The sequence below is a fragment of the Eubalaena glacialis genome, chromosome 9 (assembly GCF_028564815.1).
Source record: "Eubalaena glacialis isolate mEubGla1 chromosome 9, mEubGla1.1.hap2.+ XY, whole genome shotgun sequence".
NCBI lineage: Eukaryota > Metazoa > Chordata > Mammalia > Artiodactyla > Balaenidae > Eubalaena > Eubalaena glacialis.
In genome coordinates, this window is record NC_083724.1 from 37249042 (window position 1) to 37275309 (window position 26268).

Sequence of the window (26268 nt, forward strand, 5' to 3'; positions counted from 1 at the left end):
TTAGATTCCACATATAAATGATATCATATGGTATTTGTCATTCTCTTTCTGACTTACTTCACTTAGTATGATAATCTCTAGTTGCATCCATGTTGCTGCAAATGGCATTATTTCGTTATTTTTTATGGCCAAGTAGTATTCCATTGTATATATGTACCACATCTTCTTTATCCATTCATCTGTCGATGGACATTTAGGTTGTTTCCATGTCTTGGCTATTGTGAATAGTGCTGCTACGAACATAGGGATGGGCAGAAGACCTAAATAGACATTTCTCCAAAGAAGAAGTACAGATGGCCAATAGGCACATGAAAAGATGCTCAACATCGCTAATTTTTTTTTTTTAATAAATTTATTTATTTTTGGCTGTGTTGGGTCTTCATTGCTGTGTGCAGGCTTTCTCTAGTTGCAGCAGGCGGGGGCTACTGTTCGTTGTGGTGCACAGGCTTCTCATTGAGGTACCTTCTCTTGTTGCAGAGCACGGGCTCTAGGCGCACGGGCTTCAGTAGTTGTGGCTCGTGGGCTCAGTAGTTGTGGCTCATGGGCTCTAGAGCTCAGGCTCAGTAGTTGTGGCGCACGGGCTTAGTTGCTCCGCGGCATGTGGGATCTTCCCGCACCAGGGCTCAAACCTGTGTCCCCTGCATTGGCAGGTGATTCTTAACCACTGCGCCACTAAGGAAGCCCCAACATCGCTAATTATTAGAGAAATGCAAATCAAAACTACAATGAGGTACCACTTCACACCAGTCAGAATGGCCATCATTAAAAAGTCTTTGAATAACAAATGCTGGAGAGGGTGTGGAGAAAAGGGAACCCTCCTACACTGTCGGTGGGAATGTAAGTTGGTGCAGCCACTGTGGAAAACAGTAGGGAGGTTCCTCAGAAAACTAAAAATAGAATTACCATATGATCCAGCAGTCCCACTCCTGGGAATATATCCAGACAAAAACTATAATTCAAAAAGATACATGCACCTAATAATAATTCTTAAGCTTCTGAGGTCTGCATTGTAAAACTTTTTACCTTGTGTATTGCTTTGCCCTCCCCCAGGCCATGGCACTCTAAGGTAGTGAGAGCAAGAGAGAGGGCATCTCTACCCAAGCAGGGGAAGATGTCAGGCCTCTTACCTAGCCAGCTGGGTAGAGGGAACTTTTCTTCTTCCAGTTAGGAATGGCGTTGACACTTCCCCCACCCCCTACCTCTTTGGCTTTGTGGAAGTAAATGTATCTGAGAATGAACGTGCTTTCCTACCTCCAGGCCTTTTGCTCAGCTCAGTGAAAGCTTTTCTCTGTACTGTACTGAATGTCCTGAAGCTCTTCCTGCTTGTAAGGGGATTGGGATGAAGTGTGGGGGGAGGAATCTTGGATACTTGATTTTAGAGTAGTGAACCTGTGAGAATCTGTTAAAAACCATTCACTTACTGTCCGAAGTAAAACTTCTTGACAAGCTATTTTAGGGTCAACCTCTGATATTTAGGCCTTGTTTCCCTTCCTAGGTTGAAAGCTGCCTGAAGATGGGGACCATATTTTTGCTGCCTTTACCCTCCTTCCAGCACCAAGCTCAGTCTGACAGCGAGTAGCATTAATTGGCTTATCACTCATCAGGTGATAAGTGAACAACACTGGTTTTTAGAGTGTTGCCCTTAGAAAGGTTTGAATTCAGGTGGAAAGGATTGGTTACCCAGATGGAGGATAAATATTTTACAGTTAAGGATGTGTGAATAATTTTAGGCAAGATACAACAGTAACTGACCAAGCTTAGGTAGATTTTCCTCTGAGTTGATTTTACATACTGGCATTTGTATTTGGTCTCACTAATATCATCATAGATAACCAAGAATTGATATAAGAAGATATTTTAATTGTAAGATTTGTTGAGAAAAAAAGCAGATAGTATACATATGACCCATCTGATGCTGGGTGAGAAGTGGCATCTTTGATAGTAAGATTGACGCATGAATCCTCTCACTTTTCTTGTCCTGATCAGCTGAAATGCCAGGAGAGGGAGGGAAGGGCTGGCCACGTGCCACTGCAGCCTGAGTGGACTTTTAAGTAGCCACTCCTATCCTATTTGCTTCCTCAACGTTTAGCTGTGTAGGGGCAACCAAAAGGGAAAAAGGAAGGGCCTGACTTTTTGCTGGTGGTAGAAACTGCTTTCTTTCAGATCTAGCAGGTCAAGAAACAAACTTCAAAGATTAGTGACCCAGGTTGCCATGGCAAGGCTAAAAGATGGATGATAATTCATTTTTATATTATTTATTCTTATGTTCCCATTCTTTAGTGCTAATCTTATTGTGTCTGTTTCCTGCTATTGATTATGCTTCTGTAAATTAGAATATCTTCCACACATTACAGAAGGAAAAAATGGATATAAATGAATCTAAGATGATAATTCAGAATATGCTATTTAAGTTTATCATTACTATTTTAATAATGGGCAGTCATCTTTCAGAAAAGGAGCTGAGTGGTTTAGCTCTTTCCAAACTGAATTGGGCTCTCTTTTCGTTTGGATCATGAGTTTAATGTCAGCTTTCCCATGGAGATCATTTAGTGCATCCCTGGATACTTTACAATGAACTTTCCCCAATTTTTTAGTTTTCTACTCACTCTTCACATTTTGGTACCTTCCTCATAAAAACAAAACAGAACACCCTGCTACCACTTAGGAGTGATAAAAGCCTAATTTTAGTGGAAGATTCATCTATAAAACGTTATTACACAATTATGAATATACCCACAGAAGGCTATCTTTAGCATTAGGAGCTGACAGCATTATGTGGGAAGTTTAATATTTAAATGAATTGTTTTGCGATTTTTTTTTTTTTAAAGCAACCAAGATCTTTTTTTTTTTTTTTAATTTATTTATTTATGGTTGTATTGGGTCTTCGTTTCTGTGCTAGGGCTTTCTCTAGTTGCGGCAAGCGGGGGCCACTCTTCATCGCGGTGCGTGGGCCTCTCACTATCGCGGCCTCTCTTGTTGCGGAGCACAGGCTCCAGACGCGCAGGCTCAGTAATTATGGCTCACGGGCCCAGTTGCTCCGCGGCATGTGGGATCTTCCCAGACCAGGGCTCGAACCCGTGTCCTCTGCATTGGTAGGCAGACTCTCAACCACTGCGCCACCAGGGAAGCCCCCTGTTTTGCGATTTTGAAACAGATGATTTTTTTTTTTTTGAGGCAAGTCAGAATTTTTTTTTAATTGAAGTATAGTTGATTTACAGTGTTGGGCTAACTTCTGCTGTACACAAAGTGACTCAGTTATACACATATATACATTCTTTTTTTATATTCTTTTCCATTATGGTTTACTCCAGGAGATTGGATATAGTTCCCTGTGCTATACAGTAGGACCTTGTTGTTTATCCATTCTAAATGTCATAGTTTGCATCTACTAACCCCAAACTCCCAGTCCATCCCTCTCCCTTCCCCCTGCCCCCTTCCCCCTTGGCAACCACAAGTCTGTTCTCTATATCTGTTAGTCTGTTTCTGAAACAGGTTATATTTTTTAAGAAATAAAAATCTGTAAGTCCTGCTAGATAAGAAAACACAGAATTGCAAAGAACTAGATTATATTTGTTGCCTAGAAAACTCTACTCTCCTTAAGAGGGCTTATCTGTTTCTGAAATTTCGATGACTATCATTTTGATACAAACACAAAATGTGACATAATTATGTTGGAGGACTGGATGAGATAGGAAGTGAAACAGGAGGGATGGAAGAGTTCAGTCGTCTGATAGTGGCATGACAGAAATTCAAGAAATAACTCATAAAATTTGATAGCCAAACAGTAGTCATATATGCATATTATGTAGGAAAATTGAGGTCAGTACTGGAGGAAATGCCTAGAAGATTTGACGATACTTGCCTCTGGGAAGGGAGACCGGGTTGGGGAGGGGCAGTAGAAGAGTTCTTTTTTCATCATAAACCACTTCATTCTTTTTTATTTTTTAAACTTATGTGCATGTGTTACTTTTACATGATGGCATTTCACAGAGTTGACTGGGAAATGCATCTTTATAGAATTGGTTAAAATATAAGGTAAATGAAGGGCAGAGACCTTGTCTTGTTTATCCCATGTCCCTAGGATAGACTTGACACAGTGGGGGTTTGATAAATACTTACTGAATGAATGAAGCAATTGCAGAGATGAAATTTCTGGAGTATGAATGAGATTAGAACCTTCAGGATAGAAGGCAAATGCTCTCCACTGAGCTGTAAACTACATAGAGCAAGGGGTCTTGCTTGCTTTTTGCTGTGTCTTGTACATAGGTGTCTGGTGTAGAGTAGGTACTCAGCAAATGCGCAGGGCTCTCTTTAAAATGGACAATTCAAGAATTATAGCCTTGAGGGCGAGTAGTAAGGGTACTTCCCTCAGCTTGTGTCTTGTTGCATCTATCCAGCTGAAGCATACTCCTTGCCTCACTTGGTTGATCCTTTGTTAGGCATAAAATCAGAGCTAATCAATTGCACAAAGTCTTTGTGTATTCAGTAAACTTTTTTAGTAGGGCTTTCTATGAACAAAACTTGGCATTAGGCTCTATAGAGGTTATAAAGATGAATAAGGCTCAGTGTCTGACTCCAAAGAAAATATAGTCCAGAAGGGGAAATCGAATTTCTATGTGTTTAACTATTATATACAAAACATATTATGAGGCCTAAGCAGCTTGTGTGGGAGAAAGGAGGAAGGCATAATTAAATCTCACTGGGGGTGGGAGGGTAGAGAGACTGATTAAAGTGCAGACCAGGGAAGGGAAGGGATGAATTAGGAAGGCTTCCTTTGCTTTCTGTTCCCCTCTCCTCCCCACCCCACCCCCGCCTGTCTCTCTTTTATTTCCTTTCTGCCTTCCTTTGTTTCTGCTGCATTTACCTAGTGCCTGCCATGAGCCAGGAAACGTGCTACCTGCCAGAATTGAAAAGATAAATTAAGGATCTTATGGTCTGGTTGGGGAGACAGACATGTAACCAAAAAATTACAGTATGATGAGTGCAATGAAAGAGTTCTAGCAAAAAATTAAGGAGTTAGGCAGTGTCTCACAGGAAAATCAGCAGCCTTGGTTTGAATAGAAGTGTTATTTATAACACCATTTCTTGAATTACTATGAGCCAGGCACTGTGCTGTGAGCATTTTTATATATTTACTCTTAATAATAGTCCTCAGAACAACTCTGTGAAGTAGGTATAAGTAGATATTACTCTTCCCACTTTAGAGATGAGGAAGGCATGTGATAACGTTAAATGACATGCCTTAGATCACATATTCAGTAAATGACTGAACTATATCTAGGTCTGACTCCAAGGTTCATTCTATTCGAGAAACAACTAGAGGAATCCTTATATATTGCTGGTAGAATTGTTAAATGATACAGCCACTTTGGAAAACAGTTCCTTAAAAGGTTGAGTAGAGGTACATATGACCGAACAGTTCCACTCAAGAGAAATGAAAACAAACATCGACCCAAAAATGAATGTCATAACGGCACTATTCACAATAGTTCTGAAGTGGAAACAACCCAGAGGTCCATCAGTTGATGAATGGTTATCCATACACTGGAATATTTAGTCATAAAAAGGAAATGAATTGATAACATGCTATAACATGGATGAACCTTGCAAACAAACATTAAGCTAGGTGAAAGAAGTCAGTTACAAAGACCACATTTTATGATTTCATTTATATGAAATGTCCAGAATAGGCATATACACAAGTTAGATTAGTGATTGTCAGGGGCTCATGGAAGGGGAAAAGGAGGTAATGGCCTTGGGTTTCTTTTTAGGGTAATGAAAATGTTCTAAAATTGATTGTGATGGTTGCATAACTTTGTGAATATACTAAAAAAAAACTTTTAACTTTACACTTTAAATGGATGAATTGAATGGTATGTGAATTGTATCTCAACAAAATTGTTTAAAACAAAACATCCTGAGACTCTGAAATTGAATTTTCTGCTCTAGGTAGCTAGAAGTATCATTACTTATTGTAAAAATAAATAAGCAACTGATCGTCACTTACAGAGTAAGACTGGCTTTTTCCTCGCATGTTATTTATCAACATTTACCTTACGTTAATAATGTCTTTTATTTTTTTGGCTGCGTTGGGTGTTCGTTGCTGCATGCGGGCTTTCTCTAGTTGCAGCGAGCGGGGGCTACTCTTCGTTGTGATGCGCGGGCTTCTCATTGCAGTAGCTTCTCTTGTTGCGGAGCACAGGCTCTAGTTGCGCAGGCTTCAGTAGTTGTGGCTCGCGGGCTCTAGAGCACAGGCTCAGTAGTTGTGGTGCACGGGCTTAGTTGCTCCATGGCATGTGGGATCTTCCCGTACTAGGGATCGAACCCATGCCCCCTGCATTGGCAGGCAGATTCTTAATCACTGCACCACTAGGGAAGTCCCTAATAATGTCTTAAAGTGTATTATTAGCTAATAGAGTTTGTCTAGTAAGTTTTAAGTAAGATTTCTAAAAATAGTGCAGCCTGTTTTGTAAGTTCATTTGGAGAAAGCTTGAAGCATTGAGGATAGATGTGTAAATAAAGTTGGGGTTTTTTTTTTTTAAAGTTGGGTTTTAACAATTGGTTGATACTTAAGTCTTTGGAGCAGATATATGGAAATTGTGGGTTGTTAAAACTCAGAACCTTCCTGGCACTTTTCTTCAAAGCCGTGCCATAGACTCTGGTATCCCGGTAGCAGTTGTGAAGGCTGCTGCAAGTGATGTGATTAAAACCCAGAGAGACCACGTTCCAGAGTGTAGCAGCCCCCAGGCCAAGTATTGGATAAGGCTCAATATGTTTTCGTGTCCTGCTACAAAATCAGGCACTTAAAAAAAATTCTTTCTGCTAGAGTGAAAGGAAAAGAACCCTGAAAAAACAGTATATGGGAGAAGAACCAAAAAATTAGACTTAAGTGCTGAGAGTCTCTTTTGGACAGTAATTGCAGTGACAGTTACTTATAAAGTACATGCAAGTTCCTGGGGCTGGATTTTTAAAAAGTCTACCTGTCTCTCTTATTGTAGAATGAACAAAAAAATAGCTGTTTAGTTTTTTTTATATTATTGATTGAGTTCAGATGCTTTTTAGTATCTATGCCAATTATTTGGGTTGTGGTGGCTGGTAGGCTAATTAAGTTTTCAAAACACTGATTTGGAAGGGTTGTTAATACCTCAGAAAATGGGACCAGATTTCAGAATAATTAGTTAAATTTATAGAATACCCACTACGTGCAAGGGCCTGTACCAGTGTCCTAAAGAATCTAAAAGCAGTGTAAGACCTAGCATCTTTTATCTGAATTTTACTGTCTCCTTGCTGGAACTTATAAATCCATCTGCCACAATGCATAATTGAATTCTCCCTTGCTAGTCTTTGGATTATCAAGGAGAGTCTGTCTGAGACATGACTCCCATCTTGGCCCAGTTATGACCCCAGTTAATCACTTGACCTCCTTGGTATGTGTGGACAATAGTTGTTCCAAGCCTTGATCATCATCTCGTGTACTTAACTGGTGTATAAAAAGCCCTGGGTAGATCACTGAGGCATGAGGTTCAGTCCTTACCTGCCCAATGCTGTCCTTGAGCCAGGCCAGGTGAGTGATTCTATCTATGTCTCTACTCCCAGTTCTCTGTATGTGTTTGGGGGAGGATGGGATGGAGAGGAGAGAGACATCACCTTTGAGGGGTTTCATGAACGAGCCAGGTAAGCGCTCATAGGTTGGTCTCAACTGCCTTCTCCAAGGTACTTTTGTCAGAAGCCATTACAGATTTGGACTGGAGCTTAATAACAAAAAGAATGGGCTAAAGATATTCCTGCCTACACTTAGGCTAACGGTTGCATCTTAGCAGAACATCCTAACAGTTGCCACCAAGATTATTTTGTAGACAGGGTCTCAAAGGAGAGAGAAGATAATGGATAGTTCACCTCAAGAATCCTGCTCATGGTCATGGGGGTGCTGTTGGAGTCCTCTTTTTTTTTTTTTTTTTTTCTGGCCTTGCTGTGTGGCTTGCAGCATCTTAGTTCCCCAACCAGCGATCGAACCTGTGCCCCACCTGCAGTAGAAGCTAGGAGCCCTAACCATTAGACTGCCAGGCAATTCCCTGGCTTTTTTTTTTTTTTTTTGAGTCTTTTTTCTTGAGTTTGTTTGTCCTATTTGGTCTAGTATTCCTAGGGATACTGGGAGCTAGCCTTGGAGCTAGGCCCTTTTTTTAATGGGCATCATGGAAAATCAGAAAATATAGATGAGCAAAAATAAGAAAAAAATTTCCTCCTGTCACCCAGGGATTACCATTGTTAGTATCATGGTGTATATTCTTCTGAACGTTTCCTTTGTATATCTGTGTACACATACACGTATTTACTTAACCATCATGAAAGCATAGTATTCATATTCTCTACTCCACTTTTTTTAATCTTATTTTATTTTATTTATTTATTTTTAAAATAAATTTATTTATTTATTTATTTTTATTTTCTTTTTGGCTGCGTTGGGTCTTCGTTGCTGTGGGCGGGCTTTCTCTAGTTGCGGCAAGTGGGGGCTGCTCTTCGTTGTGGTGCACGGGCTTCTCATTGCGGTGGCTTCTCTTGTTGCGGAGCACGGGCTCTAGGTGCGCAGGCTTCAGTAGTTGTGGCACGTGGGCTCAGTAGTTGTGGCTCGCAGGCTCTAGAGTGCAGGCTCAGTAGTTGTGGCACACGGGCTTAGTTGCTCCGTGGCATGTGGGATCTTCCCGGACCAGGGCTCGAACCCATGTCCCCTGCATTGGCAGGTGGATGCTTAACCACTGCGCCACCAGGGAAGCTCCGCTTTTTTTTAAGTTAGCATTTTATTTCAGTAAGTTTTCATCTCATCTAATTTTACCATATTCAGATTTTTCCAATTCTCTCCCAAATATCCTTTTTAACTAGTTTATTTAAACTAATATGCAATCTGGTATGCACATTGTGGCATCTATTTCCTTTAATTTCTTTTAATCTAGCACAGTTCCTGTCTTTTCTTTTTCCTTTTATAATAATAATAACACCGACTTATTGAGAACTTCTGCAGAACCAACTTTTGGATGAGCTTATTGCTTCCTGTGATGTCTATCCCTTGTATTTCCTGTAAACTGCCAATTATATCCAATAGTTTGATGGAGCCAAGGAAAGTATTTTTTGCTTGGATGCCAAACAGAGCTTATGTCTGAATTTCACAGTGTATCACATCAGAAGTCACATCTGGTTGGCCCACTGTTAATGATGCTAAGATTGGCCATTGGATTAAGGTGATGGGATTAGGTCTCTTTACAGTGTAGTTAGGTTCTCCCTGCAACTATAGATAACGTGGGTAGCGTTACTTTGGCACTTTACAAACCCCCATCAGCCATGCACTTAATGACTTTAGCCTAATTGGTGACCCTTGCCTGAATCAACAGTTTTATGGGGCTTGCAAAATGATGTTTTCTAATTCTGAAATTCCTTCTGTATCTATTAGCTGGCATTCTTCTGCAATGTAGAACTAGGGCTATTCAGTTACTCTAAAAGTTAGGATAAATGCATGATTTTTTAAAAGTTGCTATTAAGGGACTCCCAGATTTTCATTGATATGATGTGTTTTGGTTAGCTACAGTCTTTTCTTGTTGTTGTTGTTGTTTTTAATGCTTAAACTGGTAAAAGTTTGGCCAGTGGGAGCCGCTGCTTTTGGTCCTGTAGAACAGGTGTCAGAAAGCTTGTGGTGCTTAGGTTGGTGCTGTTGCTCTCCCCATTGTCCACTTTTGTAGCTCAAAACCTTTACTTTTAAACCCTCAAATCTTTGGGAATTTCCTGGCGTCCAGTGGTTAAGACTCCACGCTCTCACTGCCAAGGGCCTGGGTTCAATGCCTGGTCAGGGAACCAAGATCCCGCAAGCTGCGTGGTGCGGCCAAAAAAAACAAACAAAACCAAAAATGAGTCTAGGAAATGCTTGAGAGGGGCTCACTTCATACTTCTAGATTAACCCAGTACTATTACAATGCAAACCCCCATCTCACATGTGCACATTGAGGAATAATTCTAACAGTGCTCAAAATGCCACATTTTCATGACAACTTAAAGAGCCTAACCACTTTTAAAGAGATGTGCACATTTTGCCCAAGTCTCTGCAGTTCAGTTTTGTGGTTTAATGCCCCTCGTTTTTTATACCCAGATTTCGAGGAATATGCATATATCTCAACAATGGTTTTCTGCTGATGTTTATCTAAGAAGATTATATGTTAATGTTTCACTAACTCAGTACATTTTTTTTCTTCAAAGCAATGTGCAGAAGAGTTTCAGTTGTTGATACATTCCAATTATCCTTGAGAGAACATGACATTTGGAAAACCATGCTGCATGTCAACAAAGAGGGTGTGAGTTCTAGATGGGCCTGGCACTAAGAGGCCTTATTACTGCATATAAAGAAATGGTGTTGTTTGACAGTGTTTTAAGGATATAACATAATAGCATGATAATTTGCTACAGGTGTGTTTATTGTGTTTTAGTTCCCTTTTAGGAAAGAAGAAGAGGTAGGAGACATGATCAGAAAGGTCTAGGATACCCAGGTCATGTGAGACCTCGTAGACCAAGGAGTAAGGACTTTGGATTTTATTTTGAGTGAGAGACGGAACAAGGTTTTCAAAGGAGGAGTGACATGATCTATCTGAACCTTGAAAAGGGTCATTCGTGCTACTACGTGGAGAATAGACTGGGGAGGAGGTAGGGAAAGTTCATGGGGAAAGAGTGGAACTAAGACCAGTCAGGAAACCATTGCATTAGTCCAGGCTTTGGCTTGGGTAGCCGCAGTGGATGATGCTGAGTAGTTATATTTCAGGCATATTTTTGAAGTGGGACCAACAGGATTTGCCAACTCATCAAATGTGGGATGTGAATTAAAGAGAGGAGTTGAGGAAGATGCCAAGGGTTTTGGCCAGAGCAGCTGGTGAATAGTTCTGCCATTTACTGAAACTGGACGCAGGTTTAGAGGAGAAGATCAAGAGCTCAATTTTGGACATGTTATGTTTGAGATGCTGTTTAGATATCTAAGTGATTTCGAATAGGTAGCAGAATATAGAAATCTGGGTTTCCTTGGAATGGGAGGTGGGAGAGTCAGAGCTTGGAAATAAAGATTTTGGTGTCATCAGCCACGGGACTAGTTTGGATCACTAAAGGAGTGAATATAGATAGAAAAGAGAAGTCTGAGGATTGATCCTCGGGACATTCCAACCTTTATAATGGGAAGATGAGAATCCAGCAAATGGGACTGAGTGGCAGTCAGTGATGTAGGAAGCTTTTGTGAGGCCAAGTGAAGAAAAGGGTTTCACGAAGGAGAGTAGGGTCAACTGGGTCAAATGCTGCCAGTAGGTCAAGAAAGGTGAGGATTCAGAATTGACCATTAGATTTTGCAGTATAGTGGTCTCCGGGAACATGACAAATAATGTCTCTGCTTTACCTCACTACCTTTACCCCTGTGGACTTAAAACACTATCTGATATTCTTGGCAGTTGCTCGGAAACTTCTCCACTTGCCACCACTGTTTCAACCTCGACGTCTTTGTGTTTCCTAGTTCTAAACTATGGGCTTCATACCCCGACTTGAGCCCTCACTTCTCTTCTCTTCCCTCGATTTCACATACTTGTCTGACTCTTCCCAAGATGTTGCACATCTATTTTCCCTTACAACGCTCCTGATCTGGTTCTCCCTCTGGTCCCAGCACTTTCTGCTAACCATTTTGGGGGTTTGTAACTATTTTGGGTGTGTCATGGACTCCTTTGGTAATCAGATGAAGTTTATAGGCCCCTTCCCAGGAGAATACTTTTAATTGCATAAAATAAAATACGTGAGATTACAAAGAAAACCAAACATACTGGAATGTAGTTATCAAAATATTAAAAACTAGTTTGTGATAAAAATATATTTGTTATTATATTTAATGTATTAAATAACACATTCTAGCAGTGGGCCTAATAGCTATTGTAAATTTAAAGTAATGATAAGTGTAAATGATATTGCAATATACCTCCAGCAACTGTATTATATGAAAATATATGTGGTTTTTATTAGAGACAAAATCACAGGTACTGTCAATCCTAATGTGGTTTATTGTTGTATTCATAATAGAGTAGATTTTTTACATTTAGTTTCAAGTTAATGAAAATAAAGATAAAATTTTATTCCCATGTAAGTCTTGGTTAAGAACCTAGAGAGAGAACTGTCATGCTGGTGTGAGGAGAGCACTGAGTGCTCACCAGGTGGAGGAACAAGCCTCATCTGCATGGAAGCATCCTGCCACATTTCTCATGGGGAGTGGAGGATTCAGACATGGACTTTATGCCTTGAGTAGTAGAGTGCCAGGGTAGGTTCTTGAGCAGGAATAATAACTTTATAAAATGCATTTGAAAACATCAGAAAACTCGTGGTAAACACTGTCATTTAATGTATGTTTGGCTAGATTCTTTCAATTTTCAAAAATTGGCTCCTTTATTTTAGTATAGAAGGTTTCTTCTTTTGCCTCTGTGTGCTTCTTTCCCTGACTAGCTATCCAAAGTTGCTTACGATCTGTATTTTATTCTTCAGGAGTTCAGTTTGAGTGATCTGTCTACATTCTTTTTCTTATGGGGCAGGGGCAGCTGGAGAGTGAAACTGGTGCTTTTGTGCTTTCATTTGCCTCTAGGATGCTTCTGCATTGTTTTCCAGCAAAGGGCCCTTTCCTTTGTGGCAAAGGAGTGAATTCTGATATTCAGCGGAAAAAATCAAAGAGAGAAACCTTGCCCATTTAAAAATTGGGTTCTATTTTCTTCCTGTTGAGTTTTTTGTTTTTCGGTTTTTTTTTTTTTTTGGCTGCGCAGCTTGTGGGATCTTAGTTCCCCAAGGGATCAAACCAGGGCCCCGTTATGAAAGCACCGAGTCCTAACCACTGGACCACCAGGGAATTCCCATTACTGTTGAATTTTAAGAGTTCTTTGAATACTTTTGGGTATCAGTCCTTTATTAGGTACGCATTTTGCAGATATTTTCTAGCAGCCTGTGGCGTTGTCTTTTCATTTTCTTAAGTGTCTTTCACAGAGCAGAAGTTTTTAATTTTATTGAAGTCCATTTTACCATTTTTTTCTTGATGGATTATGCTTTGGTGTCAAGCCAAGGACACTTAGATTTTTTCCTGTTATCTTCTAGAAGTTTTATAGTTTTGTGTTTTACATTTAGGTCTATGATCCATTTTGAGTTAATTTTTGTGAAAGGTGTATGGTTAGTGTCTAGGTTCTTTTTTTTTGTATGTGGATGTCTATTCATTTATTTTTAATACTCTCTTTTGGAAGAGATTTTTAAGGTGCTAAATAATGTATCTCAACCTTCATCTTTCCAACTTCATGGAGTCCAAGTTTTTGACAATGGTCCCAAATGGTGGTCTCCCTCATAGTTATTAGATGGTATTATGTGAACTATTTCTAACAAAGTTTCATTTTTCTTAGATTGTGTCCAAGAGAAACACACATAACATGATACGTTAAATACAGCGGTTTTGCATAAGAGTAAGATAAATGTCTGTTTTGGTACCTCTTTGAAAGGTATCTAAATGTATGCTTATAATCATCAGTTCTTAGGGTTCTTTTCACCAGTCTAACTTTAGTATTACATGATATTAGACTAATAGGAGACTGAAAGTATAATTTTTACTAACTCCTTGAAACTCATCTACTGAATTTTTTTTTAATAATTCAGATTTTTTAAAAAATTATTTTTATTTTTGGCTGTGTTGGGTCTTTGTTGCTGCACGCGGGCTTTCTCTAGTTGCGGCTAGCGGGGGCTACTCTTCGTTGCGGTGCGTGGGCTTCTCATTGCGGTGGCTTCTCTTGTTGCGGAGCACGGGCTGTAGGTGCGCAGGCTTCAGTAGTTGTGGCACGTGGGCTCAGTAGTTGTGGCTCCCAGGCTCTAGAGCGCAGGCTTAGTAGTTGTGGAACATGAACTTAGTTGCTCTGTGGCATGTGGGATCTTCCCGGACCAGGGCTCAAACCCATGTCCTCTGCATTGGCAGGCGGATTCTTAACCACTGCGCCACCAGGGAAGCCCTCATCTACCGAATTTTTGACAGAATAGTTTATATTGTGATTAGATTTGTCATTCTACTATCCCAGGAGATTTTAGTATTTGGGAACATTGTCGTATATATATTCTTTCTTCCAAATTACGGTTGTTGAATATGTTAAATGATGTTAACTGTTATCAGTACCAGTGGGAACTCTATGGTTTATATTATTCTTATCCATAATTGTAACTTTTTGGCGACTGTACCTTCCCCCATCTCATCCTTCCCAGAATTGTCATCCAGTGGCAAAAACTTGTTAAGCTTATTAATATTTCCGAGAAATAGAAATTAGAAAGATCTTTTGATGTGATCAGACTTTTTAAAATTGTTTTTTTATGCTAATACTTTGTTGATAAATTTTCTTTTATTGAATTAGTTAAGGAATCAGGCTGAGTAGATTATAGTGACACACTATATTACATATGCTGTCAGTATGCTATATCTATATATATATATACACACACACACACATATGTTCTGTATGTTACAACTTTATTTAGTATTTTTATTCCTGTGTTTCAGTGAGGTTGTTTTCTTATTTTGATCCTTTTTATATTTTATAATCAATGTCATATAAAATGAGTTGGGAAACAACAGTTTATATTGGGAAGTTAGGAATAGTCACTGTCACTGGGATTATTGATTCTGTACATTTGAAGAAATTATCTGGTAAAGTTATCTAGTAAGGACTGTTTTTTTTTTTTTTTGGCTGTGCTGCAAGGCTTGTAGGATCTTAGTTCACTGACCAGGGATTGAACCTGGGTTCCCGGCAGTGAAAGAAAGCGCCGAGTCCTAACCACTGGACCTGCAGGGAATTCCCCTAGGACTTTTTATCCTTTGTAGTTTTTAATAATTTTCTCTGTTATTGCCAATTATTTTCTCATTTTCTTTTTATGAATGCATAAGAGTAATATATGATAAAAATCTACCTTTAAAGTCTAAAAGAGTTATTTCAATAAGTGTAAAACGAAAATTTTTATTATTAAGAAAATGTGTCAAAGTTTAGTTGGCAGCATTCTTTCTCAAGCATATAGAATAATTGGACATCTGAATTGATGACATTGTAAATTTTATAATTTTATTTGTTAGTGTAACGTCCACAGGAGTGACAGGGGGATGTTTTCTTAGGTTCAACTAAACATTTGCACATTCAGACTGGTAAAACCACCATAGGTCTCACTTGGCAACATTTATTCAGAAGGATATAGGACAGAAGCTATAACTTATCAGTAAGACAGTGGGAGTCCTCGCAGCAGTTCATTCTTTCTGAAGTGCTCTTCTCACAGCTTAGGTCTGAAGTACTCTTCTCACAGCTTAGGTTCAAAGAGATGCGATTCACATTGTGTGGTGCAGAGAACTCCATGGGCATAGTTTCCAGGGTCTTTTGCCAGGACATGCCTAATTAGGTAACATGTCATCATACTCAGAGAAGTTCAAGAACGTGGCTTCCTACTAAGTGGCTATTGTACTTCCAGTCCAGATACAATTTACTAATTTGGTAATTTCTGTCGTAAGAAATGTTGCCAGGTAACATAGGTGGCATGCTGTTTAATCAGGTTAACAGGGATTAACCTGAGGTTGAATTCTCATACATAGGGAGAACGGGTTTTGCTCATCTTTGGTCCACAGTCATGCATGCAGATTTTTTTTCATTTATGCCTTCTTGTTTTAGTATTATCATCTTTCAGAAGGTTTTTCTTACTCCAAGATTATTTTTTAAATGTCATTTGTTTTCCTATTGGTTAGAAATGTCACTGTTGTCATAGAGCAGTTATTAGGAGATAGTTCTTCAAATTAACAAATGGTTGTGTATATTAAAAATGTGTACTTTTTAAAGTAATAAAAACATATTTATAATCTTATGATTGTGTATTAGATTGTGTTATTTGTATGCTGAAAATTTATAAGGTCAATTTTTTTCGCAAAGAAAGTAAGTGTAGTCTGAAAAGCAGTATACTTTTTTCTAAATAGAAGTTTGCCTATTGAAGGCTGTTGTGCTTATTTAGGTGGCCTTACTCTGAAAACTAACCACTCTGTGTAGTAGAAAGTGGTGAATTAGGGGTTTGAGTAATGGGGTTCTGGTTTCAGACCTGCCACTTCACTGACTGCTCCTTTGTGCAAGTCAGCCTGTCTGTGTTTTGTTTTGCTCAAACTGCATGAATAACAATCCCTATCCTGCCTATTTCCGAGTATTGTTGAGGATTAGATGGGATGATGGATATAAAGGCACTTTTAATTGGTAAAGCAGTTTAAATGTAAGGAATTATTGCATCTTAACTTTTCCTCCCTTTCTCTTGTAGGTAGTGTTGGTGCTTCTTTTCAGTGCCAGTCCATCCATCACGACCACATTTGTCATGATGACAGTGACAAGGTGAGGTCCGTGTTGATGTCTACAATGGTGAAAATGCATGCTGCCCTTATATCACTGGATTCACTTGCATAACTCTGGTCGTAGGGGCAGAAGAGTGTGACTTGGGGGGCACAATGAGATGCAGAGAGCCTTGCTGGTTTGTGTGCCAGCTCACTAGACTGCTCCAGAAAACTTGCAGATAATTCCCAGGAGGTGGGCTGGACTACTGATAACCCATTTCCTTACCCCCGTTCCTGTCTCTGTCACTGCGCTTCTTTTCCTGCACAGCCTGGATGGATTATCTTAATATACGAACAGGTGCTCCCAAAGCTGATAACTATTTCAGCAATTTGTATCTGTTTCCAATTTGAAATATCTCAGACATTCCAATTTGGTTTGTTTTGTAGTTGATTGTATTATGGCTTATTCTCATGCTTACTTCTTTTTTTTTTTTTTGGCTCTGTTTCCAAAGCCCAATTTAAATGTTGAGGAATGACGGTGGAACCTGTCTGATTCATGCAAAAGAAGCCTGCTTTGGGCCTTTTTTATTTTTTAAATCAGGCCCAGACTTTTGGTATTTTGCTTGTGTTCTTTTTATCTCTAAAGAAACTGGTCTTTGGGGGCTTTCCAGTACTCATCAGCACCCTTGATGGCCCAGCCCTTGAAGTAGATACTAATGTGGGCTTGGTGTTTGGAACCTCTGGCTGCTGATATTGGATGGGCTTAAATTTAGTCTTTTCCATCATCAGTTTCCAGTGGTCTCCCTCCCACTTCCTGTGTCTTGTATGCAGGAATGTATCACTCCCCTGGTAGTTTCCCCAGGCAGACCAATCCAAGTGCTGTTTTTCTGTGCTGTTGTAATCAAGATCCTCCTCCCTCATCCTGTTGGAGCTCGATCAAGATGTTGGTTGATCATTGGGATTTTCCAAATGGCCTTTTTGTTCTGTGTGTTGATCTCTCTGTCTTTGTGAGCTTTGCTCAGTCAGATTTCAGTCTGTTTACAGAGAGAGTGGTATGCTTTTAGTATTCCAGATTCTCTCTTATTATGATAGTAATCCAGAGGCATGGGTTTAACTTTTAACTTCTTTTAGAAACAAGCCACTGAAAAAGACTTCTGGACTATATAGTTAGCTCCCTAAAATTCAGTATACCACAGATTTTAGACGAGCATTTGAAAATAAGACTGATAGAAAAGGCAAAATCACTTTCGGTCAGTAATATTACAAAGAATTGTGTTACATCATTGTAAAGATGTTTGGGGGTTAAAATTTCTTTCCGCAGCTGGGTATAATATGCCTCTATCCATTGTTCATTTACAGTGGAGAAGCCAGACTATTCTCTGTTCTGTCTCCAGGTTTAGAGTCTAGAGATGAGATTTCTGTCCATTTCTGCCAGATACTTTTTATCTGCTTTAAAATGGTTTTCCTCCTAATTTCTGAATCTTTGTATGACTGATTTTGTGCTTTTAGGATGGGATCTTTCCTGAAATACATGGGGGGAGGGAAGAGAAATTTTAGGGATTTTTGTCACTTGATCAGCAGATCAAAGAACTGTCAGAAACTGCTCTCCTCTCCTGCCTACCATGCATATATTTATGATGGTCTCCCAGAGGGAAATGGAGAGAATGGATTAGGGTCTCTTGACTATATTTATAATTGATTCAACTGATTCAGTCAGCAAATAATATTTGTTGATAGGCAGCTATGTTTCTTGGCACTTAGGGAATATATCAGGATACAAAACAAAGATTGCTGTTTTTTCATGAGTGTGCAGTCTAACTGGGGGAGGCAGACAATAAAAATAAACATAACACATAAGTTATATAGTATGCTACAATAAGCACAATGGATTAAAGAAACGTACAGCAGAATAAGTGGGATGAGGACCACCAAGAGTTGGATGTTACAGATTGCAGCTTTGAATAGGATCATTAGACATCATTCTGGGGAGGAGAGTGGTGGATAGGACAAGAATCAGATTTCTGTGTTTGTAGCAGCTTCTGACTTCTTTCTTTCTATAATAAATGGGTATTGGTTTTGCAAAAGCAACAACAAAACCTGCTGCCTGATATATGCCACTTGGATAGGTATGTGTGTTCTCTCTCTCTCTCTCTCTCTCTCTCTGAGAATTGAAGGGATTATAGAGTACAGCTAATTCAACCCTCTTTTTAAAATAAACTTGCAAGCTGTGACCCCAGTGGGAGAGGAGACTTGTTCAGGAGTCACCCTGGAGTGCTGCAGCTAGATCACATCTTCTATCCCTGATACAAGCCATGTAAAGTAATTGTCTAGCTATTCTGAGCACATTGTCAAAACACATATTGATGCTTTGCTTATTATCCTCACTTAGCTTTCAGGCATGGTCCATTTCTCAGATTTGGGAACAAAAGTTGATTTTTCTTAAACGTTGTCTGAATTTTAACTAATTCATGTGTGATGTGAGTGGAACCAAGGAGAAAAAGGGCCAGTCCATTTGTCGGACTTCCATTCTACAACCTTGGAAGTGGTGGCAAGCCCCCAAATTCCATGGTTTGGCTTGTTTTCCAACTTAAGTTTCTCTGCTGCTATACATCGGCTTGTAACTTACAGTGCCGGAAGGAGCTGTTTCCAGCTCTGAGGTTTACTGTTAACTACTGTGAGTTACATACTCTCATGTTCAGTTTATATTGGGCATAGCAATTCACACAAAGCCCTCCAGCAATATTTTTATATTCATTCACAATGTCATACCCCATAATTTCCAGGTAGCATAATTTCCCCATAATTACTTATTATATATCAATATTTGAGTACCTACTATGAGCTAAGCATTGTTCTAGGCACTGGGGACAGTGTATTGAACAAAACAGACAGGAATCTTTACTCTTATGGAGCTTGCTCTCTGTAAGTGGGTTAGGGAGATGGCAAGACATAAATAAAGATACTGTTAGTTCATTTGTGTTATGAAGAATAATAAATCAGGTAAGGGATATAGGAGTATTGGGAGAAGATTACCTTCTAAACACCCTTTGAAATAGGGGTTGTTTTATCCCCATTTGTAGGTGAGGAATGTGAGACATAGATTAAGTAGTTTCCCCAAGGTTACCCAGTTAGTAAAACTGGGATTCAAACACAAGCTACCTAATTCAGAGTCTGTACTTGACCATCTGAAGAAATCTGTTCCTAATGTAGCTTTACCCACTCAACTCTGACATGCTCAGGGGAAAATATCTTCAAGTGGAGAAGGCCCTGGAGAATCACAGTGAACCAAGTCACTTGGCAGGTAATCTTTGCCTGTCAGTTTTTTCTTGACCAGCTCCTTTTGGCCTCCATTGTGATTCATGACTATTTGTTACTCCAGGCTTCTCTAACCTGACACCCCTGCCTTGATTCATACTCAGAAATCTGTGCTTCTTTATAAGAAACCTCACACTGTATATTGCTGTATTGCACTGATCAAATGTGATGGTTATGTAGAAGCAGTTTAAAAGTATAAAGAATAACACAAAAATGTGATTGTGATAGCATATTTATGTTTCACTTAGATATTGAAGTTAACCTAAATCAGCTAATGTCACCTTGGGATTATTAAGTAGTCATCTTCACAGTGAGAACAAGCTTGACATGGGGGAATAGGTCTGTCCTGAGAATGAGATAAAACATTGAACAATTTGATAAAAGGAGACTATTCCTTCAGGTGAGATGAATTAATTTGTAGCCTCAATGGTACACTCTTCCATAGTGGCCTGGTAATACTTCTGGGAAGGCTGGCCATTTGAGAGAGGGAAATGGAGAGTTCTTTCTAAACTGCATGTGAATGGCTACTCAGAGCAGAAGTCTTTTCTGGACAAAACTTCCTTTTGCTAGCCTTCAGGCCCTTTGTCATGGAAGACGGTACCAATCCAATTTGTGTACAGGTATTCCCACACAGACTGCTTTCAGAAAGATGGGAAATGTGCTACTGGTTTTTCTTCCATGACTATATACTTCCTTTTGTCTTAATCTTTTAAGTTTTTAGTTTTTTTAAAAATTACATGTTGATTGTAAAAAGATATGCAGCACTACCTTCAATCCCTCTCCCCAGAAGTAACAGCAATTGGAATTTTAGTATTAACCGGATTTTTTAAAGTTATATTTGTGTAAAATGTTTTTCATCTTTGCAAACAGTGGTTTTTAGTATATTCAGAGAGTTGTTCATCTATCTCTACTATCTAATTTTAGAACACTTATCACCACCACCCCCCAAAAAACCTATACCCATCACTCCCCATTATTCCTTCCCGCCAGCTCCTGGCAACCACTAATCTTTCTGTCTCTATGGATTTGCCTGTTCTGCACATTTCATATAAATGGAATCACACAATATGTGGCCTTTTGTGTCTGGCTTCTCTCACTTAGCATGATGATTTCATGGGTTTGTCTCTGTTGTAGCATAAATCAGTACTTCATTCCTTTTTATGGGTGAATAATATTCCATTGTGTGGATCTAGCACATTTTGTTTATCAATTCCCCAGTTAGTGGATATTTGTTTGCATGCTTTGGTTATTGTGAATAACACTGCTGTGAACATTTGCCTGTGAGTGTGTTTTTGTTTTCACATGATTTTAACACTTTGAGGATCTGCCAAACTTTTCCAAAGTGGCTGCACCATTTTGCATTCCAACAAATGCTTGAGGGTTCCAATTTCTTCACATACTTGCCAATACTTTTTTCCTGGTTGTCTCTTATAGATTGATTGATTGATTGATTGCTGCTTTGGTTCTTCGTTGCTGTGTGCGGCTTTCTCTAGTTGCAGCAAGCGGGGGCTACTCTTTGTTGTGGTGCACGGGCTTCTCATTGCGGTGGCTTCTCTTGTTGCGGAGCACGGGCTCTAGGCACGCGGGCTTCAGTAGTTGTGGCACACGGGCTCAGTAGTTGTGGCTTGCGGGCTCTAGAGCGCAGGCTCAGTAGTTGTGGCGCATGGGCTTAGTTGCTCCGCGGCATGTGGGATCTTCCCGGACCAGGGCTCGAACCCGTGTCCCCTGCATTAGCCAGTGGATTCTTAACCACTGCGCCACCAGGGAAGCCCCTAGTTGTCTTTTAAATTATAGCCACTGTAATGAGTGTGAAGTGGCATCTTATTGCGGTTTTAATTTGCATTTCTCTAGTGACTAACTATGCTGAGTACCTTTTTATATGTTTATTGGCCATTCCTAAATCTTCTCTGGTCAGTTAAAAAATGTCAGTTAAAGGTCCTTTTATTGTTCTTGCCCTTGTGCTTAAAAAATCTCCCTATGCCTCATATTATTATTATTTTATTTATTTATTTATTTATTTATTGCTTGCTTGCTTGCTGCGTTGGGTCTTCGTTGCTGCGCGCGGACTTTCTCTAGTTGCGGTGAGCAGGGGCTACTCTTCGTCGTGCTTCTCATTGCGGTGGCTTCTCTTTGTCGTGGAGCACAGGCTCTAGGCACGAGGGCTGCAGTAGTTGTGGCTCACGGGCTCTAGAGCGCAGGCTCAGTAGTTGTGGCACACAGGCTTAGTTGCTCTGCGGCATGTGGGATCTTCCCGGACCAGGGCTCAAACCTGTGTCCCCTGCATTGGCAGGCGGATTCTTAACCACTGGACCACCAGGGAAGTCCATATGCCTCGTATTATATCGTTACATGTGTTCCATTAGGGAAATGTGGGGAAATAGAATATGTCATAAGTAAACGTACCATCTTTCAATAGATAACACTCTTAACATACATTTTTTTCTTCAAATTTTTCTTTGCATTCTCTGCATGGTTAAAACAAAACTAAAGCACTGATTATCTATGGCTGTGTAATTAATTATCCTAAAACTCAGTGGTGCAAAGCATATCTTTTAGTATCTTTCATGGTTCTGGGGTTTCCTGTGCTCAGCTAGGTGGGCTCTTGCTTGGAATTTCTCATGCAGTTGCAGTCAGATGGTGGCTAAGGTTGGAGTCATCTCGATGTCTTCACTCACATGTCTGATGGTTGATGCTGGTTGTCAGCTGGGACTTCAACTGGGGCCCTCAGCCTGAGCACCTATATGTAGCATGGGCTTCCTCACAGTATGGTAGCTTTGATTCTAAGAGTGACTGTCCCAAGAGGACCACACAGGTGCTGTATGGCCTTTTATGACCTAACTTCAGAAGTCACAAAGCTTCACTTCCACCATAGTTACAGGCCTGCCCAAATTCAAGAGGAGGGAGCATCAATCCTACCACTGGGGAGGAATGTCTACATAATAAGAAGAGAATGAAGGATGGGAGAACGTATCATGGCCATCTTGAAAAATATAATCTGCACATTATATATACATGAAACATCAGTTAAAATGTCTACATAATGTTCCACCATAAGGGTACATGGTAATTTATTTAACTTGTCTTTAATTGTGGAGCTTTAGGTCATTTTTAAAAAATTGTGCATTTATTCATTCAGCAAATACTTGTAAGTGCCTACTATGTGCCAGGGATAATTGAGTCACCAGGGTACCATGGTGAAAAGACTGACAAAGAAGGTCCTTGTTCTTTGGGTGCTTATTTTTTGTGGATGGGACAGAAAATGAAGTGTATATGTAAACCAGTAAATAATCAGATACTCTTAAGTACTGTGCAAGTAATTGGGCAGTTGGCTACTCTAGATTAGGTGTTAGGGAAGGCCTTTAAGAAGGTGACACTTAAGCTAAGATCTGACAGATGGAAAAGAACAAATCGAGAAAATCTGGGCCATAGGAGAACATGCTAGGGAGAGGAAACAGCTAGTGCAAAGGCCATAAGGCTAGAAATTGAAACAAACAGAAGGAAAGCTGATGTGCCCAAGCAAGGTGGATGAGGGTGGAAGTGGTGGTATGAGATGAGGTTGAAGGGGTAGGCACAGACTAGATCAAGTGGATCTTGGTAAGCCAGGGAAAGAAGTTTAAATTCTGTGTATTATGGAAGCCTTTGGAAGGTTTTAAGCAAAGGAGTGATGTTACATTTTTTTAAATATCCCTTTTCCTGTTGTGATAAGAATTTTTAAAAATTGTGGTAAAATCTGCAATATAAAATTTACCATCTTAACCATTTTTAGGTGTACAGTTCAGTAGTGTTAATAAGTACATTCACATCATACAGCCAATCTGTAGAACTCTTTTATGTTGCAAAATGGAAACTATATCCGTTAAACAATAATTCATTCTCTTCTCCCCCCAACCCTTGGCAGTCACCCTTCTACTTTCTGTCTCTGAATTTGAGTGCTCTATGTACCTCATACAAGTGAAGTCTTTTTGTGACTGACTTAGCATAATGTTGTCAAAGTTCATCCATGTTGTAGCATGCCTCAGAACTTCCTTCCTTTTAAAGGCTGAATAATATTCCATTGTATGTGTATAATACATTTTGTTTATTCATCCATGGATGGCCACTTGGGTTGCTTCCACGTTTTGGCTATTGTGAATAATGCTGCTGGAACATAGGTGCACAAATATCTCTCTTAGACCCTGCTTTCAACTCTTTTGGGTATATGCCTAGAAGTGGAATTGCTAGATCATTTCTTTCTTTCTTTCTTTCTTTTTTTTTTTTTCTATTTTTAATGTTTTGAGGAACCACTATTTTGTTTTCCAAAGTGACTGCACCATTTTACATTCCCATCAGGAGTGCGCAAGGATTCCAGTTTTTCCACATCCTTGTCACCACTTGTTGTTTTCTGTTTTTACTTGTTTAATAGTAGCCATCCTAATGAGTGTGAGGTAGTAGTATCTCATTGTGGTTTTGATTTGTATTTCTCTCCTGACGAGTGATGTTGAACATATTTTCATGTGCTTACTGGACATTTGTACGTCTTTGGAGAAGTGTCTATTTCAGTGCTTTACCCATTTTATTATCAGGTTTTGGATTTTGTTTGGTTGTAGTTCTTTATATATTCTGGATATTAACCTTTCATCAGACATGATTTGCAAATATTTTCTCCTGTTCCGTAGGTTGCCTTTTCACTCTGTTGCACTGATGTTTTCATTTTGAAGTAATCCAATTTATCTATTTTTTTCTCTTGTTGCCTGTGAGTTTCGGAATGAGATCTTCCTTATATATGTCCTAAGATTATAATTGTTTTTCTTTTGTTAGAAATAAGGAAAAGGGACTTCCCTGGTGGTCTAGTTGGTTAAGACTCCGTGCTTCCAATGCAGGGGGCATGGGTTCGATCCCTTGTCGGGGAACTAAGATCTCGCATGCTGCTCGGTGCGGCCAAAAAAAAAAAAGAAAGAAACGAAAAGAAAAAAGAAATAAGGAAAAGACAGAAAATCTGACAAGAAATCCATAACTACTAAAGAAATCTAATTCCAAGTTCAGATAGCTAACTAGCAAATTCTACCAAACATTTAAAGGAGGCATAACACCAATCTTATAGAAACTCTTGTAGAGAATAGAAAAAGAGAATATTCTGTCATTCATTTTCTGAGGCTAGCATAATATCTGTAACAAAACTTGATAAGGACATTACAAAAAATTGAAAATAACAGCTAATCTCACTTAAGAACACAGATGTAAAAATTCTCAAAATATTAGCAAACCAAATCCAACAATATATAAAAAGAGTAGTGCAATATGACATGATTTTATTAGGAATGTAAAATTGGTTTAACCTCCAAAAAACAATCAAGGTAAACCCAGTAACAGAAAATCCATGATTATCTCATATACAGAAAATTTTGATGAAATTAAATATCCATTTTATGATAAACTTTTAACAAATTTGAAATAAAAAAGAACTCCCTTGATTTGCTAAAGGAATCTACAAAAAACCTACGGCCAACATCATACTTAATGGTGAAATGTTGGAAGCTTTCCAGTTTTGGAATAAGACGAAGATGCATGCTCTCACTGTATCTATTTAGCATTGTACTGGAGGTCCTAGCAAGTGCAGACAAGAGGAAAACACGTTGGAAAGAGAGAAGTTGAACAGTCATTTTCTGCCAACAGGACTGTATACGTAGAAAACTGAAAAAAATTAACAAAACTATTATAATTAATAATTATATATAAAACCTAGAATAGACCCTAGAACAAATGTGCAAGACCTCTACAGAAAACTGTGAAGCATTATTGAAAAAATCAACAACTCGGGTAAATAGAAGGGTTCATCTTACTTACAGATTGAAGATTCAATATTGTAAAGATATCAATACCACCTAATTTATCTCTGGATCCCATGCTGCCCAATAAAAAATCTCAGCTGTCATTCCCATGTGTTAGACTGGTAGGGCACCAGGGTAGACAATCCCAGTGACCAGATACATTTGAAGGAACTGCAGTATCTTCCTGTTTGGTAAGCAACATATTGGTATATTTTTATTTTAGAAGTTGAGGGGACTTAAATGACTTAGGTACCCCAGGAAGAAGTTTTTAGTAGGCATTCACAGTTTTCATTTCTGTTATGAAAACTAATTTTAAAGGGCAGTCTTGGAGTCAGAATTCTCAAAAGTTCTTGCTACAAGCAACTACTTTTCGCACAAGTGCTGTACTGTCCCCTAGCCACATGTGACTATTTAAACAATCCTGCTTAATGCATTAGTTGCACTAGCCCCATTTCAGGTGCTCACTCAGTAGCTATATGTATGTAGCTAATGGCTACCCTTTGGATGCTGCAGATGTTGAACATTTCCATCATTGCAGAAAGATCCATTGGACACCTCTCCAACAAGGCTTCCCACCTTTTTGGACCGACACCAAGTAGAATTTTAGGTGGACTGGGGTTGAGCCACTGCTCTGGTATAATTTACTTCCTGCCACATTAGGTGGTCAGTGGCCCACCTTAAAACATAACCCACTCATCAGGTGTTTATTAGCAGGGTACCAGATTTTCTGGTTAAGAAAATCAATTAGAAAAGAAATTGCAGTACAAATTTCCAACTATTCAACCTTGAGGT

General features: G+C 39.3%; 1 protein-coding gene across 3 annotated transcripts in view; it reads left to right on the plus strand.

Annotated features, from left to right (window-relative positions):
• Positions 1-26268, plus strand: part of RNF38 (ring finger protein 38) — a 129523-nt gene that overhangs the window by 42645 nt on the left and 60610 nt on the right. For 2 of the 3 annotated variants that reach the window (XM_061200240.1, XM_061200241.1), the window contains exon 2: positions 16345-16415. The exons of the other annotated variant lie outside the window; for it this stretch is intronic. The gene's annotated coding sequence lies outside the window, so the exon portion shown is untranslated. The remainder of the gene's footprint in view (positions 1-16344; positions 16416-26268) is intronic. 3 annotated transcript variants of the gene reach the window in all.